The 15,617-nt window shown below is 46.9% G+C and overlaps 1 protein-coding gene across 2 annotated transcripts in view; it reads right to left on the bottom strand.

The window, feature by feature from the left end:
• The window catches only part of RWDD2B (RWD domain containing 2B), a 113,335-nt gene that overhangs the window by 45,241 nt on the left and 52,477 nt on the right, over positions 1 to 15,617 (bottom strand). The window lies entirely within an intron of this gene.

Raw genomic sequence — 15,617 nt, 5'->3', positions numbered from 1 at the left:
GATCGCGTTTCATTGCATTCATTTTTATGTCAAATGCAGCCGGAAATAAGTCTTAGTTTTTGAGGTAAATGATAGTGGTCGCATTTCATTGAATGCACTCCCTTTTCCTACATATCAACTTTTTCTGCATCCTGTTCATATGAACAGGCCAGACAGACATGGTTTCTCCTGTGGGCTCCCTCTGTCCCCTCCCAGCAGCCCAGTAACAGCTTCTCTGTTTATGAAAACAGTGCCTTTTTTATGCCTCTCCTAATCTACTAGGGATGGGGGAGGATAATGCCAACAATGCAACCCCTCACCCTAACTCACCCTCACTCACCCTCAACCCCTCACCCTCACTCACCCTCAACCCCTCACCCTCACTCACCCTCAACCCCTCACCCACACTCACCCACACTCACCCCCACTCACCCTCACTCACACTCACACTCACCCACCCTCACTCACCCTCACTCACCCTCACTCACCCTCACCCTCACTCACCCTCAACCCCTCACCCTCACTCACCCTCAACCCCTCACCCACCCTCAACCCCTCACCCTCACTCCCTCACTCACCCTCACTCACCCTCACCCTCAACACCTCAGCCTCACCCTCACTCACCCTCACCCTCACTCACCCTCACTCACCCTCAACCCCTCACTCACCCTCAACCCCTCACCCACCCTCAACCCCTCACCCTCACTCCCTCACTCACCCTCACTCACCCTCACCCTCAACACCTCAGCCTCACCCTCACTCACCCTCAACCACTCACCCTCACTCACCCTCAACCCCTCACCCTCACTCACCCTCACTCACCCTCAACCCCTCACCCTCAACCCCTCACCCTCACTCACCCTCAACCCCTCACCCTCACTCACCCTCAACCCCTCACCCTCACTCACCCTCAACCCCTCACCCTCACTCACCCTCAACACCTCACCCTCACCCTCACCCACCCGCACTCACCCGCACTCACCCGCACTCACCCGCACTCACTCACCCTCACCCTCACTCACCCTCACCCTCACTCACCCTCACTCACCCTCACCCTCACTCACTCTCACTCATCCTCACTCACCCTCACCCACCCTCAACCCCTCACCCTCACTCACCCTCAACCCCTCACCCTCACTCACCCTCAACCCCTCACCCTCACTCACCCTCAACCCCTCACCCTCACCCACACTCACCCCCACTCACACTCACACTCACTCACCCACCCTCACTCACCCTCACTCACCCTCACTCACCCTCACTCACCCTCACTCACCCTCACTCACCCTCACTCACCCTCACTCACTCACCCTCACCCTCACTCACCCTCAACCCCTCACCTCACTCACCCTCAACCCCTCACCCACCCTCAACCCCTCACCCTCACTCACCCTCAACCCCTCACCCTCAACCCCTCACTCACCCTCACTCACCCTCACCCTCAACACCTCAGCCTCACCCTCACTCACCCTCAAACCCCTCACCCTCACTCACCCTCACTCACCCTCAACCTCATGCTAAAGATTTACAAAAAAACCCATAAACAATTCTAAAAGCACTAACTCTAATGCTGCGAGACCTATTGCATTTCTAATGCTTGTTTCCCCCTAGTGTTTCTGGTTAATGCTGCCTATTTTGCATGTCTGATGCTGAATTACTTGGAATGGGTTTGTGATTGCGCACTGCCCACACCAGATTCAGATATCTTTGCTGTTATAGAACTTCCCATCCCCTCCTCTCTTCTTTGTAAGCTGCTGTCAGATGTGTTTTTTTTTTGGGTAGGGTCGTTTTTGATAATTTAATTATAAAGGGCGCCTTTTTGTCACAGCAGGCTTCGTAAGCAAAGCACATGGCGCGCATGCCTCTGTAAGGTGGAATTTCATCTACAGTAGGGTTTCAACACTGCATGTCTGTTTTAAAAGAAGGGATTGGGTCGTTCTTTGAAACATTTAATTAATTATCCACTTAACTATACTTGTATTTATTTATATAAAATTTGAAATTGCAGTTGTATTATCTCCTGTGTAAGAAATAGTCTTTTGTTACGGGATCAGATAGCGTTTTCCAGTGGGAGCGCGAATTGGACGAACTGCACTATCGCCCCCGGTCCCTTTATTGATCATACCAGAGGCGGATCCTCCATGGGGGCGTTTGGGCGCCGACCCACTACTTTCTCACCGTGCGAGAAGGCAGAAACAAATAGTAGAGAACTACCATTTGTTTCTGCCTTCTCGCACGGCGAGAAAGGATAAGTTCGAGTTCCTGCTCGAGACAGTGGGAGGGGTTACTCGAGGGAAGGGGGGAGTGGTTTTCCTCACTGTTGTAAATACAGTCTGTTTGGCAGCCTGAGAGGCTGTCCAAACAGACAGTATTAACTGTATTCATAACAGCGGGGAAAGCCGCTCCCCCCTGCCCTCGGGTAACCCCTCCCACTCTCCCTGTTCTCTGTATGCTGCAGCATACAGAGAAATCACGTGGTGTTAGGGAAGCCGGCCGAACCAATTGCAGCGCTGTGCTGTGGTGGAGCCAGAGGGGAGGGAGGCTGCCTGGCTTCCTGCATGACGAGTCTGATGAGTCATGATGACGATTCCGAATTCAAGAACTGAACGGCGGCGGGAGTCGGAGCGGACTTGGAGGCGGGAAGCCGGAAAGTTAAGGTAAGTAGTAAAGTTTCTTGACTATTTGACTTATGACTGTTTTATTATGTATTGAAATGTCTTCCGACCTTTTCACATGAAGCGGGAGGCCCCTCTCCGTTTCCTGCCCTAGTGCCCTTTGATGCTCACTTTCCCTCCGTGTCCCTTCGACAGTCTGTGGAGAGAGAGAGAGGTGTCGGTGGCCAGCTGTGGATTAGGGCGTTATGCAGAGGGTTAGACATTGTCTGGTGTGCAGACTCTCTGATGAGTGTTACCACAGAGCCCTGTAAAGCTGCGACAGCTGTCATCACGCCCCGCCACTTTCAAATGTCACCAGCCGCGACTGGATCATACCTATGGTGAACCACAGCCTGCAATTAAGTATTACATAAAACATTCCTGTGGAAAGGTAAGCGATTGTTTTTAAAAGATATGCAGTTATTAACTTCTCAACACATTTCGCCGTCCCGTTTTCATTACGTTGATATAGAGCACAATTTATGCATAGTCATGCGTGCACGAGCACATGGTGTATCAATAGATTGAGAGAGGTTTCAGACTCCTTCTTTTGTTTATAAAGTACTGACGCTGCAAATCCCAGCTGCAATCCATGCACTCAAGAGCTGATTTAAATTCAGAAGACTCGTTTTACTCCTTTCCTCTCTCTGTTTTTGGAGAAGAGCGGCGCTGTAACCTGGATTCGAGTAGAGGGGATAGGTTTCTCCACTTCTTTTTAGGGCTCGCGAAGCGAAGAGCCCTGTTGTATGGGGTTTAAAAATGGACCTTGAAATTCACACAGCTCGTGCGTGTGCATTTCCAAGGTCCAGTTTGATTGGGCTTTGTGTGCGTGCTGTTTTTTAACAGAACACGCAATAGGCCATAGGCGGTCGCCTAGCTCCGCCTATGGCCTATTGGTGTCAGTTAAGCGCACCAAAGCCCATATGTCTTCAATTATCATGCCCAGACACGGCCGCGATATTTGAAGACATATGCTCGCAGTGGTGCGCGCGTGCACCACTTGCGGGTTTAAAAACATTTTTGGATCCATTTCACGGCGAAGCGCTGACTTCTTGTTGTAATAATGTAGGCGGTTGAGCGTTGGAGCTCTGGTGCGCGTGTGTTTGCACATCTGGCAACACCGAGAAACAACAGCCTAATCGGAGTTCATCTTTAAAACGTGCTTCTGAAAGACGGATTGGGCTGGGGCAGAGTCGGTTGCATGTCAGGAATGTATTGGACACGAGCTGCCCTATAGAATCATGTACCTGCCCTGCTGCTGTATTGACATCCAGATACTACCTGCTTAAGTTAGAGTAGCCTGCACACTGTGTGAGGAATACTGTATTACCTGGGAGATTGTCTCTGCTGCCACTAACACCGAACCCCTCCGGAATATAAGAACGAGCGCGTCCATGAAAGTACCGTTGACCAGCACTATTGTTTCCAGTTGTTTCTAAAGGTAGGGGGGGGCGGTATCCCAGGGCTGAGGACAGATCTGCTGGCTTTGTCTTCCAGATGGCCTGGCATCCTCTTTCAGCTCAGCCCCTCGGCCGCCACGCTCCACTTAGCAGCACCCGGACCACTCAGGGTGTAGCCAAGAGTGTAGTGCACAATGCAGGCTTCGTGGGTGGCATGGGGTGCAGTGCAGGCCCCTGCGCCAGTGGGTGTAGGACAGGACGCAGCCTGCACCGCCTGTCCCTTGCCCGCGAGCGAGTTGCAGTGTCACCCCTGCTTTTATGTTTTTCGCGCGATCGCGATCACTTTCCTTTTGCTTGTTAGTTACAATGAGCATTGTGTGTTTGCCCGTCCTTTTGCCTTGTGTGCTGACCTCTTGTCTGTGTACTTTGCTCATGTGGATTATTGGATGTAGACTCGCTTATCAAACCATTTGAGGAGAGAGCTCAAAGTTTGTGTATGTTATCTTTTCATTAGTACAAACGCACCTTTCTATTCACAAATACATTAAGATGAGCTGAAGCTTGTTAGTTATCAAAGGAGAAGGGAGTGGAGCGACTTATGCTGCTCTGAAAAGTGAGGTCGGCGATAGGGTGGAGGCGCTACCGGGTATATTCCCTAGAATTTCTTAATATGTCATCCAATATCAGTGACGGTGCTCTAAGGTTAGGGAGAACCACCTACCTCACTAAATCTCTGTGGAAAACCAACAGACCAAAGCAAAAACTGTGCCCAAGCACACGTAATTCAAAGAAACATTCTTTTCAGAGTTATTGGTAAAAAGCACAAAAGTGAAGCCAACCAGTAAACTTTTTTCTCTTTCTCCTTCCTTTCAATCAGTCTTCCTGATGTCATTTATTCAGGTTTTCCAAGCCAACACGTGTTTCGTCGCCTCTTGCAATTTAGTACATGCAATTGTTCACGGCTAGATAAAACATATATTTACATTGTGTAAGATTCTGTTTTTACATATTATATCAAGCACAGATTTTGTGGAAACGTGCTCAGAGAGCAAAAAACGTCCAAGTGAAATTACTGCGTGTGTCACTTCGTGCTTATTCGAAATGTTCTAGATCGTGTGCAAATACTCTTGCGTGATACTCTTTCCATGCAAGTCAGTCATGGTGCCAAAAAACATTATAAAGCATGGTTCGTAGTTAACAATTCTCTCGAAAGGTGCGTGAAAATTCTGGTTATTGATGTGTTGGCATATAAACATATGTGTAATCCTACGCTCCCTATTAAGTCGGATCACACAAATACGTCACCCAGTGACACGTATGTGAGAAGAGAAACACCTTAATCTCCAGAACACAGACACCAATAATAGTGACTGGTGCCCATAGTATTTCAATATACAGATAGTCACTGTCCTGTATGTATTCTCAGTAAAATATTCTGTGAATACAGAAAAGGAAAATTCGTATAACAACAGGTAACCCCTGTTAAAAACCACAACCATATTAGCTGAAAGACTAGCCTTAATATACTATAACTGTCAAATGTACATACTTCCTATGTTTCCTGAACCCTTTTGCTTGACAGTATTTCTTGGCATCTTGCGGTCTCACTTCCCTTTCCCCGGTATTCCCTTTCCCCGGTATTCCCTTTCCCCATTATTCCCTTTCCCCAGTATTCCCTTTCCCCAGGGGTGGAGAGTTTTGCCCGCGCTCCACTGCTAGGTCTGTTTTACGACCTCTCATGGTTCCGACCTCTAGCACTGTCAACTGGCATTGTTTTATTGTGCTTGTGAAGTACAGTCTTTTGTGTGTTTGTTCAGTTCGTGCTCGTTCAGCTCCGTCTTTAGTTTACGAGTTGAACGACACGCATTTGTGTTTTGTGTTTGTTTTTGTGTACACCGCTCCGTTCTGTCTTAAGCTTAAGAGTCGGACGTGGTGTGTGTACTCCGTGCCACTTTGTCTTTAGCTCTATAAGTGGACCGAGTCAGTCATCTGCATCTCTGGTGGTCCAGTCCTGCGTGGTCTTCAGTTTATGAGTAGGACTGGGTGTGTTCTTACCACGCTGTGTTTTTTAGCATAGCTTGGAGGGCATCCCCGGGTGAGTGAGCCTAACTATTGTTGTAGCCAGGTACCCCTCTTCAGAATTACCCCCGTGGCTGCTCACTCAAGTCCTGACGCTCACGATCGTGGGGTAAGTGGAACTTCATGTTGAACACTTGTTTATTAATCTTGGAGGTTATCTTTAAAGTATAGCATTATTGTATGTTTGTTACAGCTTTCACCCGCCTTCGAGACTGCAGCTACAAAAGTCCAGCTAGGGGAGAGTTGGTATACTCCTTGGATTTTCCCCCCACACTTTTTGGGAGCAGTTGGCATTGAGTGTGTTTTATTTCCACTCGGGTCATTGCTGTTTGGAAGTGTTGGGGACTTTCATCTTCGCTCCTGTGGAATTTGTCTCCTCCCCATCGGGGGAGGAACCTTAACAGAAAGCCAAGCCCAGGAAAATATATTCCACCCGAGCGAAGATGAATATAGATACGACTCTCAGCTCTTCTGAACATGCACCCCTCCTAGCTAGTCAAACCCCTACAATGGAAGACATATTTGTAGTCTTAGCTGGATTACAACAGGAAGTAGCATTGTTACGTGCAGAAAACATTAAGTTACAGGCTGAAGTAACACAATTAAAATCACAAGAGTTAGGGGCAATTAGAGGATTGGGTGCAATTCCCAAGGGCAGGAGGAACTATATTCAACCAGCCCGTTTTTCTGTTCCGACATCCACTGCCAGTTTCCCTTCTGATGACACAAGTGTGGTAACTCCTGTTCAAGTTACAGTCCATACACCAAGTCCAGTCCCATTAGTATGCCAGAGAGATTTACAGGGGATAGCGCTAAGTTCAATAGTTTTATGACTCAATGTCACCTCCAGTTTATGTGCAAAGCGGCTACCTTCCCCGATGATGCTGTAAAGGCAGCGTTTATTATTTCATATCTAGCCGGAAATGCAGCCGAATGGGCAGTACCTCTTGTGGAAACTGATGATCCCTTGTTGTATAATTACAATAATTTTCAGGAAAAGCTGAGAAGCCTCTTTTCTAAACATACATACATGCAGGCTAGTGATAACGCCCTTCCTAACTTAAAACAGGGGTCCAAAGATCTCCTCACATATATCACACAATTTAATAGATTACTGGCAGAAACATATTGGCCCCAGGACATCATTGTTTTACAGAGGTCTATCTGATGAATTAAAGGATATATTGGCTGAAATTGTAAATCCACCTGAAGATTGTCCTTCTTTTATTGAGCTCACTGTGAAATTGAATCATCGTTTACAAGAAAGAAGAGGAGAGAATTATAGAGTAGGATTTCCCAAATTGGTGGTACAGAGATCCGACAAAAAAGAAATCAAGGATATGCCCGAACCCATGCAAATTGGTGGTGTGAGAGGTCCTATTTCAGAGGAATGAGGTAATATGAATTTTTATGGTCAAATTGTGTCCCCTATCGTAGACCCCAACGGCTCCATGTACGTGCTTCTAGTACATGTAAGTTCCCTCCGCAACCAGCTATGAAGACGCAAATACATTTGCGTCCAACGTTAACATGTCCTCTTTCAGATCCACCATGAATGGGTCCGATATTCAGTTCCTAAGTGCGCCTTGCCAACGTCTATACATGGTGCACTTTCACGTTTTTCTGGCCCTGGCGAGTTGGGCCTTGTTTTCTGCCATTTAAGCCTTTTTCTGCCTTCTGCCTCTGGAAGCTGCAGCCTGGACCTGCATCTGTATCCATGACCTTTTACTTACTCCCTGCGCGGCTAGCGGTGCCTGGCTCGGCCTGCTCGCCTGCCAAGACTGTATTCAGCCTTCAAGTTATCTGCTCCGCTCCTCGAAAAATACATTCCTGTCTAGTAGTTTAGGTAAACATCCTTTCCAGCTGCAGAGCAAAGGGCCCGGCCTTTCTGTCTCCATGCAAGTAATTCATAGCCTCCGTTACCATGGTAGGCCCATGGCCCCCTTGCTTTACACGTAGACACGCAGTCGCATATGCACGCATTAGCAGTCAGTATAGAATAGCCTCTGCCCGAGAGACCTTTTCCTTCTAGATAATACAGTTCCTCAAACACAAGATATTAGATATGATTTGGGATTAGGTTGTTCTGACACCCCAGACTTTTGTCTCCACATGTAGGGCTAAATGTCAAGTCCCCTTCACCCTCCAGTTACACGTCAATCACACGTCATGCTGCTGCGCGCGCATCTCTGCCACATGTTTTTGCTGACTCTGCAGGATTCTTCTAGGGATCCACCCACTTGTGACACCTCTATATGACGTTTCTAGTACACACCCTTGTGCACGCCTTCTGTTACGCCTTTTTCATTACGTGTATGTGTTCTTATCTCTTCTCTCAGCTGTTACGCCTTCTGCATTCAATACTACTGTATGCATTGACTATATATATGATATCCTGTTAATAAATCATTGTACATGTCCATTGCAATTCCCATCCTGAACCCTCGTGGTGATGGATCATGCTACCTGGTTCGAACCAATTCCTTTTTAAGGAATAAAACCTTCATAAACATCAGATGCCACGGACTCTGCCTTTTCATTTTGACTGAGTTATTCTTATTGAACTTTACCGCATAAATTCCGTATAGGTAATTAAAATTTACCACATAATTTGGCGCCCGAATAGGGACCCCTCCCCCACCTTACGCGCCGGCGGTGCGTTGCAGGCCCGGTCCCCTGCCACAGCGCTGACGGACAACTACGCGTACCCGCAGGATTTCCTGTATCTCCCTCAGGCCAACGGAGGTGACTGAGGCTGCGATCGACACCCAGACGAGGCGGTGAGGAGTGCGGAGGATCCCGACCAGAGCCTAGCTGAGAGAGCAAAGTCCGAGGTATCCGGAGGCCCACCAGTTCCGAGGTTCCGAAGTGCTTACGTCACGAGTCGAGTCGAGTCCGGTCCAGTCCAGTGTCGAGTTTCGAGGCCTTCTGTTCCGTGCTTCCCGGTGAGTACCGTTGCTGGGGACGCATCTAGACGAGCGCATTAATTTGTGCCGGTCAAGACGGGTTTGGGTACACAGACCCGGTCTGCACTGTTTAGCGGTGTATCTGTACTGTTTAGCAGTATATCGAGTATGCAGGTAGCTAGTTTTATTCTAATCATTATTGTTCAATCTAAAATGTTTTAGTATGTTTTAAATGTCGTGGTATGAGTGATTGTTCGATCTACATTATTGTGTTTACTGTATTAGTTGTGTCCAAGTTCAAGTAAGTATCAAGCCCCAAGTAGTACGACTGAAACATGCCGCTATTTTCCAGACTGAAACAGATAGGAACTAGAAAAGGGATTCTAGAAGAAGCAGTGCCTGTTCCACCTAGGGACACTCCAGGGCACTTTATGTACCACAAACATGGCCGAGATGCCATATTATATCTCGATTTGTGGGTAGACTATACCAAAGATTTAGCAGAGAATCAGAGATGGCCCGCTACAGGGACATGGGATGCCGAGTGCATCATGAGAGTAGAAGAAGCGTTATGGAAAAAGAAAGCCAGACAGTCACAGAAAGACGCCATTGAACTATGGCGTAAAGAATCGCACAGGCGCACAGAGAAAGCACTCAGAAAAGCAGACAAACATAGAGAGGATTCAGACAAAGCCCAAGAAAACTTATTAGTTGAGGAGGGGATACGAGTAAAACAGAACAAGTAGACCGACAACGAAACACTCTTATGAATGGTATGTATCCTCTGCTGGCCGAGGGTTTACCTAAGGCCATTCCGGAAATACCGAAGGATCTGCCCCCTCCATTGCTCCCGACTAAAGTACATCACAAGACCACAAAAGACAAATTCCTCTCTTCCTATTTAGACGACGTAGCTCCCACATATGCAAATAGACGTGTCCATGTACCACCCGATGACGGCACCCCACCCCGAAATAATAACCGACTTCCGCAACAACAGACTCCTCCTCCCGTTCCACATCCTCCTCCCGCTCCACATCCTCCTCCCGTTTCACATCCTGCGCCTGTTCCCCCAACCCTTCCGGCACCTATTCTCCCTACCATAAACCCACTAAATCCTTTTGGACCTGGCACCTCGGGAGGTGCGACAGGAGGTTTCCAAACGCCGCCACAAACACATAGATTGACTTATAGGGATTTAGCGCAACAACGTACACCTCAAACAGCTAATTACGACATACTTAAAGAGCCTCTTACAGACTGTAGATATGATCCAGTACCCGGTAAAGAGGACAGAATGATGCTCGCATCAGTACGGTTACGACGAGTCGCAAACTTTTTAATGTTACTACCAGGAATGGTTGATCATCTAGACAGAATATATCATTTTGTCCAAACGGGGGAAGGTCCTGAAAGTATTGGCGAGGCCATGGCTTACCAGAAAGTTGACACTCAAGGTATGATATTACGGTTTTTCATAAACTGCTTAATAAGAGAACAAGATAGGCCTGGTGTAGACCAGGAAGAAATGAAAGCACTTAATAAATGGGGTCAGAATATAGCAGAAGGAAAACATGATAAACAGAGTTGTATAGAAAACATGTATCGAAGGATCCGAAAAGCAGTATTAAAAATACACGAGAGAAGACAGCCTGAACCAGAAATAGATACAGATAAGAATGAATCCTCGGAGGAGGAGGAACAACCAGAAACGACAACAGGACAATCACAATTACCAGCCAGAGAAATGATAGCATATGTAGGTAAGGGAAGACCTTTTAATAATTCAATGCGACCGGTACGCCCAGAAAGTAAAAGAATTTTTCAAGCGGCCATGTCAAACCCAAAGACCCCTGAACATCTATTTCAGGCTACCGATAGAATACTTCAAGAACGAATGGGGTACCATGTACTCAATACCATGGATGAACAAGAATTGGCCAGGTCAGCAGTACAATGGGCTGACAATCCTGATAAATATAGTGATGACGGTTTAGCGCAGACTTTTTTAAACCTTTCCCCTGACGAACAGAAATTAGCTGGAATATATATGGTTCAGCATCTCATTACATTGTTCAAAGGCCAACATTCTGATCCAGGTCCCTTACCTGATATTTTAATAGAGCTACTCTCGCCACAATGGAGAGGTCTAGGTACCGACTTAATTAAAGTAATTCTAGAACACCGACACAGGTATAATACTTTTCTGAATACACAGTTTGTTCCAGCTCCATCCGTAGAGAGAAAAATGTATTACATAGACAGGCAGAATCCCTTGCGAGAAGTGCATCCAGTCCAGAATGATGATAATACCTTTAGACGCGTGTTTGTGTACACGCCCATAACTAAAATGGAACTATTAGAGATGAAGAAATTAGTGCCCAGTCACGATAAAGACCCTGCAGGTTTCCACCGTGAAATCAAAGACATGTTACTCATGGGGGATTATACCTATCCTGACATCATGAAAATATTGAAAGTATTAATGCCTGCCGGTATTTACGAGAAACTCAAAGAAAAAGATTGGGAGGTGGGAGAACAAAAGATTGATTGGACTGCATTAGAAAATGAAGAAAATCTTCGAACCCCAGGCACAGGGCTTGGGGACAAATCTAAAGCATTACCAGGATTGTTAGTACAAGTATTGCCACGTTTATTAGCTACTAAAAAGGAGGACTGGGATGCAATCTCAGCCTGTAAACAGAAACCCGATGAAGACACTAGTGATTTTTATTCCCGATTTGAGAAATGTTTTGGTATTAATAGTGGCCTGAAAGCAAGTAGCGAGTCATATCCACATCTTTTTGTAACCAAGTTGGTCGAGAATTCCCTGCCCCAAGTTAAAAATCGTGTACAGAAAGTCGAGAGCACATGGCAGGCAAATACGCCCATACAAATGTTACAAATGTTACAGTACCACCAGAATAGAATTAGAGAAGAACAAGAACACGAACAAAGACGCATGAAAGACACGAAAATGAAAATGTTAGTTGCTCAGTCAGTTCCAGCTGACGGTCAGAAAAAGGGCACGACACAGTCTAATAATTCAGCAGCTCCTGTTAAAGGGACATGCAACTACTGTAAACAGCCAGGTCACTATATAAACGATTGTGCAGTTTTGAAACATAATATACTTACTGGAAAAACTAAAGAGAGACCGCGTCCTCCTAGACAGGACCAGGTCCAACAACAAGTACCACAGAATATCCAGCCTATGCAAGCCTCACAACAGACAGTACAGACAGTAGCGGTACCACAGCCACAACCGATTGCCGCAACACAACATGCATCTCAGCAGATGTACCAGTATGCCCAGACTGATTATCCCGATTATCAGCGATACACATGAAACAGCCTAGAGAGGGAAGTTGGCTTGCCTCTTATTGAGGTTCCTGTAGATCAAGAGGGTCCTTATGTACACAGTCAAGTATTAGGGAAAGATAGAAAGTTTTTAATTGATACAGGGGCAAGCCGAACAACGATAAGTCACGACGAGGTCCCAGGGGCACCCCTCTCAGGCTCACAGAATGTTTCCCTTGGTTTTTCAGGCAAGCCTATTATTAATGAAGTATCGCAACCACTTCCCCTTGCAGTTGGTCCATTGACACGTACTACAGATTTATTGCTCACAAAGTCATGTCCAGAAAACTTGTTAGGTATCAAGACACTGAAAGCTCTAGGAGCTGTTATTTGCTGTTCTCCGGAAGGAGTAAGATTGTTTTTGCGTGACTTTAAGGGTCACTATGTGTTGAGAGATATTGATCCCAGATTACAGAATGTACCTGCACATTTATGGGCGCAAGGCCCCACTGATGTAGGTTGTATGCACATTACACCATATCGAGTCACACTCAAGCCAGGAGTTGTTCTACCACGAATTCGACAATACAAGTTACCCCCAGATGCTGTAGTGGCTTTACTGAAAATCATTGACGAGCTCATTGCACAAGGAGTGGTTGTAGAAACCAACTCGAATTTATGTAATTCTCCTATCATTCCGATTCTTAAACGCACCGATCCAAATGCACCACCAGTTTATCGATTAGTTATCGATTTGCGCGAATTGAATAAATGCATTGTACCGCAGTACCCTGTGGTCCCAGATATCTCATCTCTATTGACAGCTATTGATTCTGAGGCAACGTTCTTTACTGTAATCGATCTGAAGAACGCCTTCTTTAGTGTCCCAATTGATCCGGAAAGCCAATACCTTTTCGGATTCTGTTTAAATGGGCGAAGCTTCAAATTTGCACGTGCACCTCAAGGATTCACAGAAAGCCCCAGCATCTATAGCCAAGCACTGAAAAGACAACTCGACAGTATTCACATGCCTGACAACACTGCCCTACTTCAGTATGTCGATGATTTACTGATCACCGCCCGAAGTGAACCTGAATGTGAACTAGCTTCACTGACGGTTTTACATTTCCTGGCTGACAAGGGGCACAAGGTGTCCCCTTCGAAGCTGCAATTCTGTGTTCAGCAAGTGGTGTACCTTGGGCACTTGCTGTCCAAATGGGGGAGACAGCTAACGCCTGACCGCATCCAGTTAATTGCAAACATGTTACCACCCAGGACACAAAAGGAGGTGCGGGCTTTTATAGGCCTCACTTCTTACTGCAGACAATGGATCCCTCAGTATGCATTTCTAGCAAAGCCACTCATTCAGTTAACAACTCAGGAGGCAGCCTCTTCGACTGTCCTCCCTTGGACTCAGGAACATATACAAGCTTTTGACGACTTAAAGAAAGCCTTATGTCAAGCACCAGTTTTAGCGACACCATGTTACAGCAAGCCTTTTACACTTTTTGTCACAGAACGTGAAGGTACTGCATTGTCGGTACTCACGCAGGATCAAGCAGGTTCACACAAACCGTGTGCTTACTTTTCTAGTACATTGGATCCAGTAGCCCAGGCCTTGCCTGCGTGCTTGAAATCAGTTGCAGCAACAGCTCTAGCAATCAGACAAAGTGATTCAATAGTGTTAGGACACCAACTGACAGTACAAGTTCCACACTCCGTGGAAGTTCTTTTAAACCGAACACAGACTCAACACTTGACTATAGCACGACTGACAGGTTATGAATTAACATTGTTTCAGCCACACATAGAAATTAGACGTTTGAATACATTGAATCCGGCTACACTTTTACCATTAACTGAAACAGACCCATTGGCACATGATTGCATTGAAGTCATTACCATCACGACGAAACCCAGACAAGATGTGGAAATTGAAGAAATTGATGTACATAAACAGCATTCATTTCCCTTCTTCTCCCACTCCTCTCCCTGTGAGCACCATGAATACCGTAAATTATTGAACGTATCACTCTGCCAGTAAGAGCCCATACCCATATGCATATGTACAGCCATTCTAGGCACCACGGCCTTTTACCCATTGGAATCCCCGGCTTCCCTCCTGCGCGTATCTTAAACACCCTCTCTCATGCATAAACCATGAAACCCTCTCCCTCTGCGCGACCCTGCTGTGAAAGGCAACCCTTCTGCTTGACCCGCACAAACCCCCCATTCCCACTTGAAGAGGCATCCTTCGCCTTAGCTGACATAGCCCTCCCCAGCTGCACCTGACTGCCCCCGCTCTCTCATGTACGGGTCATAAGACCTCTCTCTCTCTCTATGTGACTCTGTCCCTGTGTCCACCCTGGCTCCCCCTCCCTTCTCCTCACATGGGCAAGTCATAAACCTTCTTCTTCTGCAAGACCCTGTCCTTGGGAGCCACGGCCGCGCCTGGCCAACACCTCCTTTCCTTCCATGAATGCCCCTCTGTTGACAAGCCTTCCCTCCGCGCTCGATTGTCCACGCGGCATGAATACCACTCCTTTGATGACCCCTTCCCCCGAGTCCGGCTGACCACACATGTCCGAGGCCATCGCCTGAGCCGGGAGATACCATTTACTGCCCTTATTGTATGAAGTCACTCCTCTTCAAAGGACCCACTATTGATCCTGGCCACCCCACCCCCTGGGCTATGATCAGGCGCACACACCCTAAACTGTTGACGGAACACTCAGCTGCGTGATTGCCCTCCCCTCTTATCAGCAGGTCAAGGGTCCCTATTGTGAACGCATGTGGGGTAGGATTGACACGAGGATCATGGGGTTGTATTTTCCTTGTTACACAATATCATGATTGTAATGCCAAGTGTTTTGTAAAGTATAAAAGACGGAGTCTCAGCTCACTTGTTAGAGCACCTCCTGAAAGACACCGTGTTTCGTGTCCGAAATGACTGGCTCTCCTCATGAGAAATAAACTCTGTTCTTGATTCCTGCTTCCAGCGCCCGTCTCTTTATTTGGTAACTATTCAACATGGGAACTAAGAGGCGGTTTGCGCCAGCGGCCTGGGCATCAGTAGTAATCTGGGCTCCTGTTCCACAATTGGCGTCCCAACGCGGGGTCCATCAGTGACATAAAGTCCAGTAAGAGAGATCCAGACGATGAGGTGAATATCTAAATGATCGGAGTATACCTGCCTTGAGAGGGCCCTCGCCCGGCTGCCGATCGAAAGAACTTCACCAATTCTGAACGGACCTCTCTCGAGTGACCTATTGTCCTGACTGGAATCCCACAGGAATGCT

Source organism: Lissotriton vulgaris, chromosome 8, assembly GCF_964263255.1.
Source record: "Lissotriton vulgaris chromosome 8, aLisVul1.2, whole genome shotgun sequence".
NCBI lineage: Eukaryota > Metazoa > Chordata > Amphibia > Caudata > Salamandridae > Lissotriton > Lissotriton vulgaris.
Note: the sequence above shows the minus strand (reverse complement) of the source record. Positions and strands in the feature narration are given on the sequence as shown.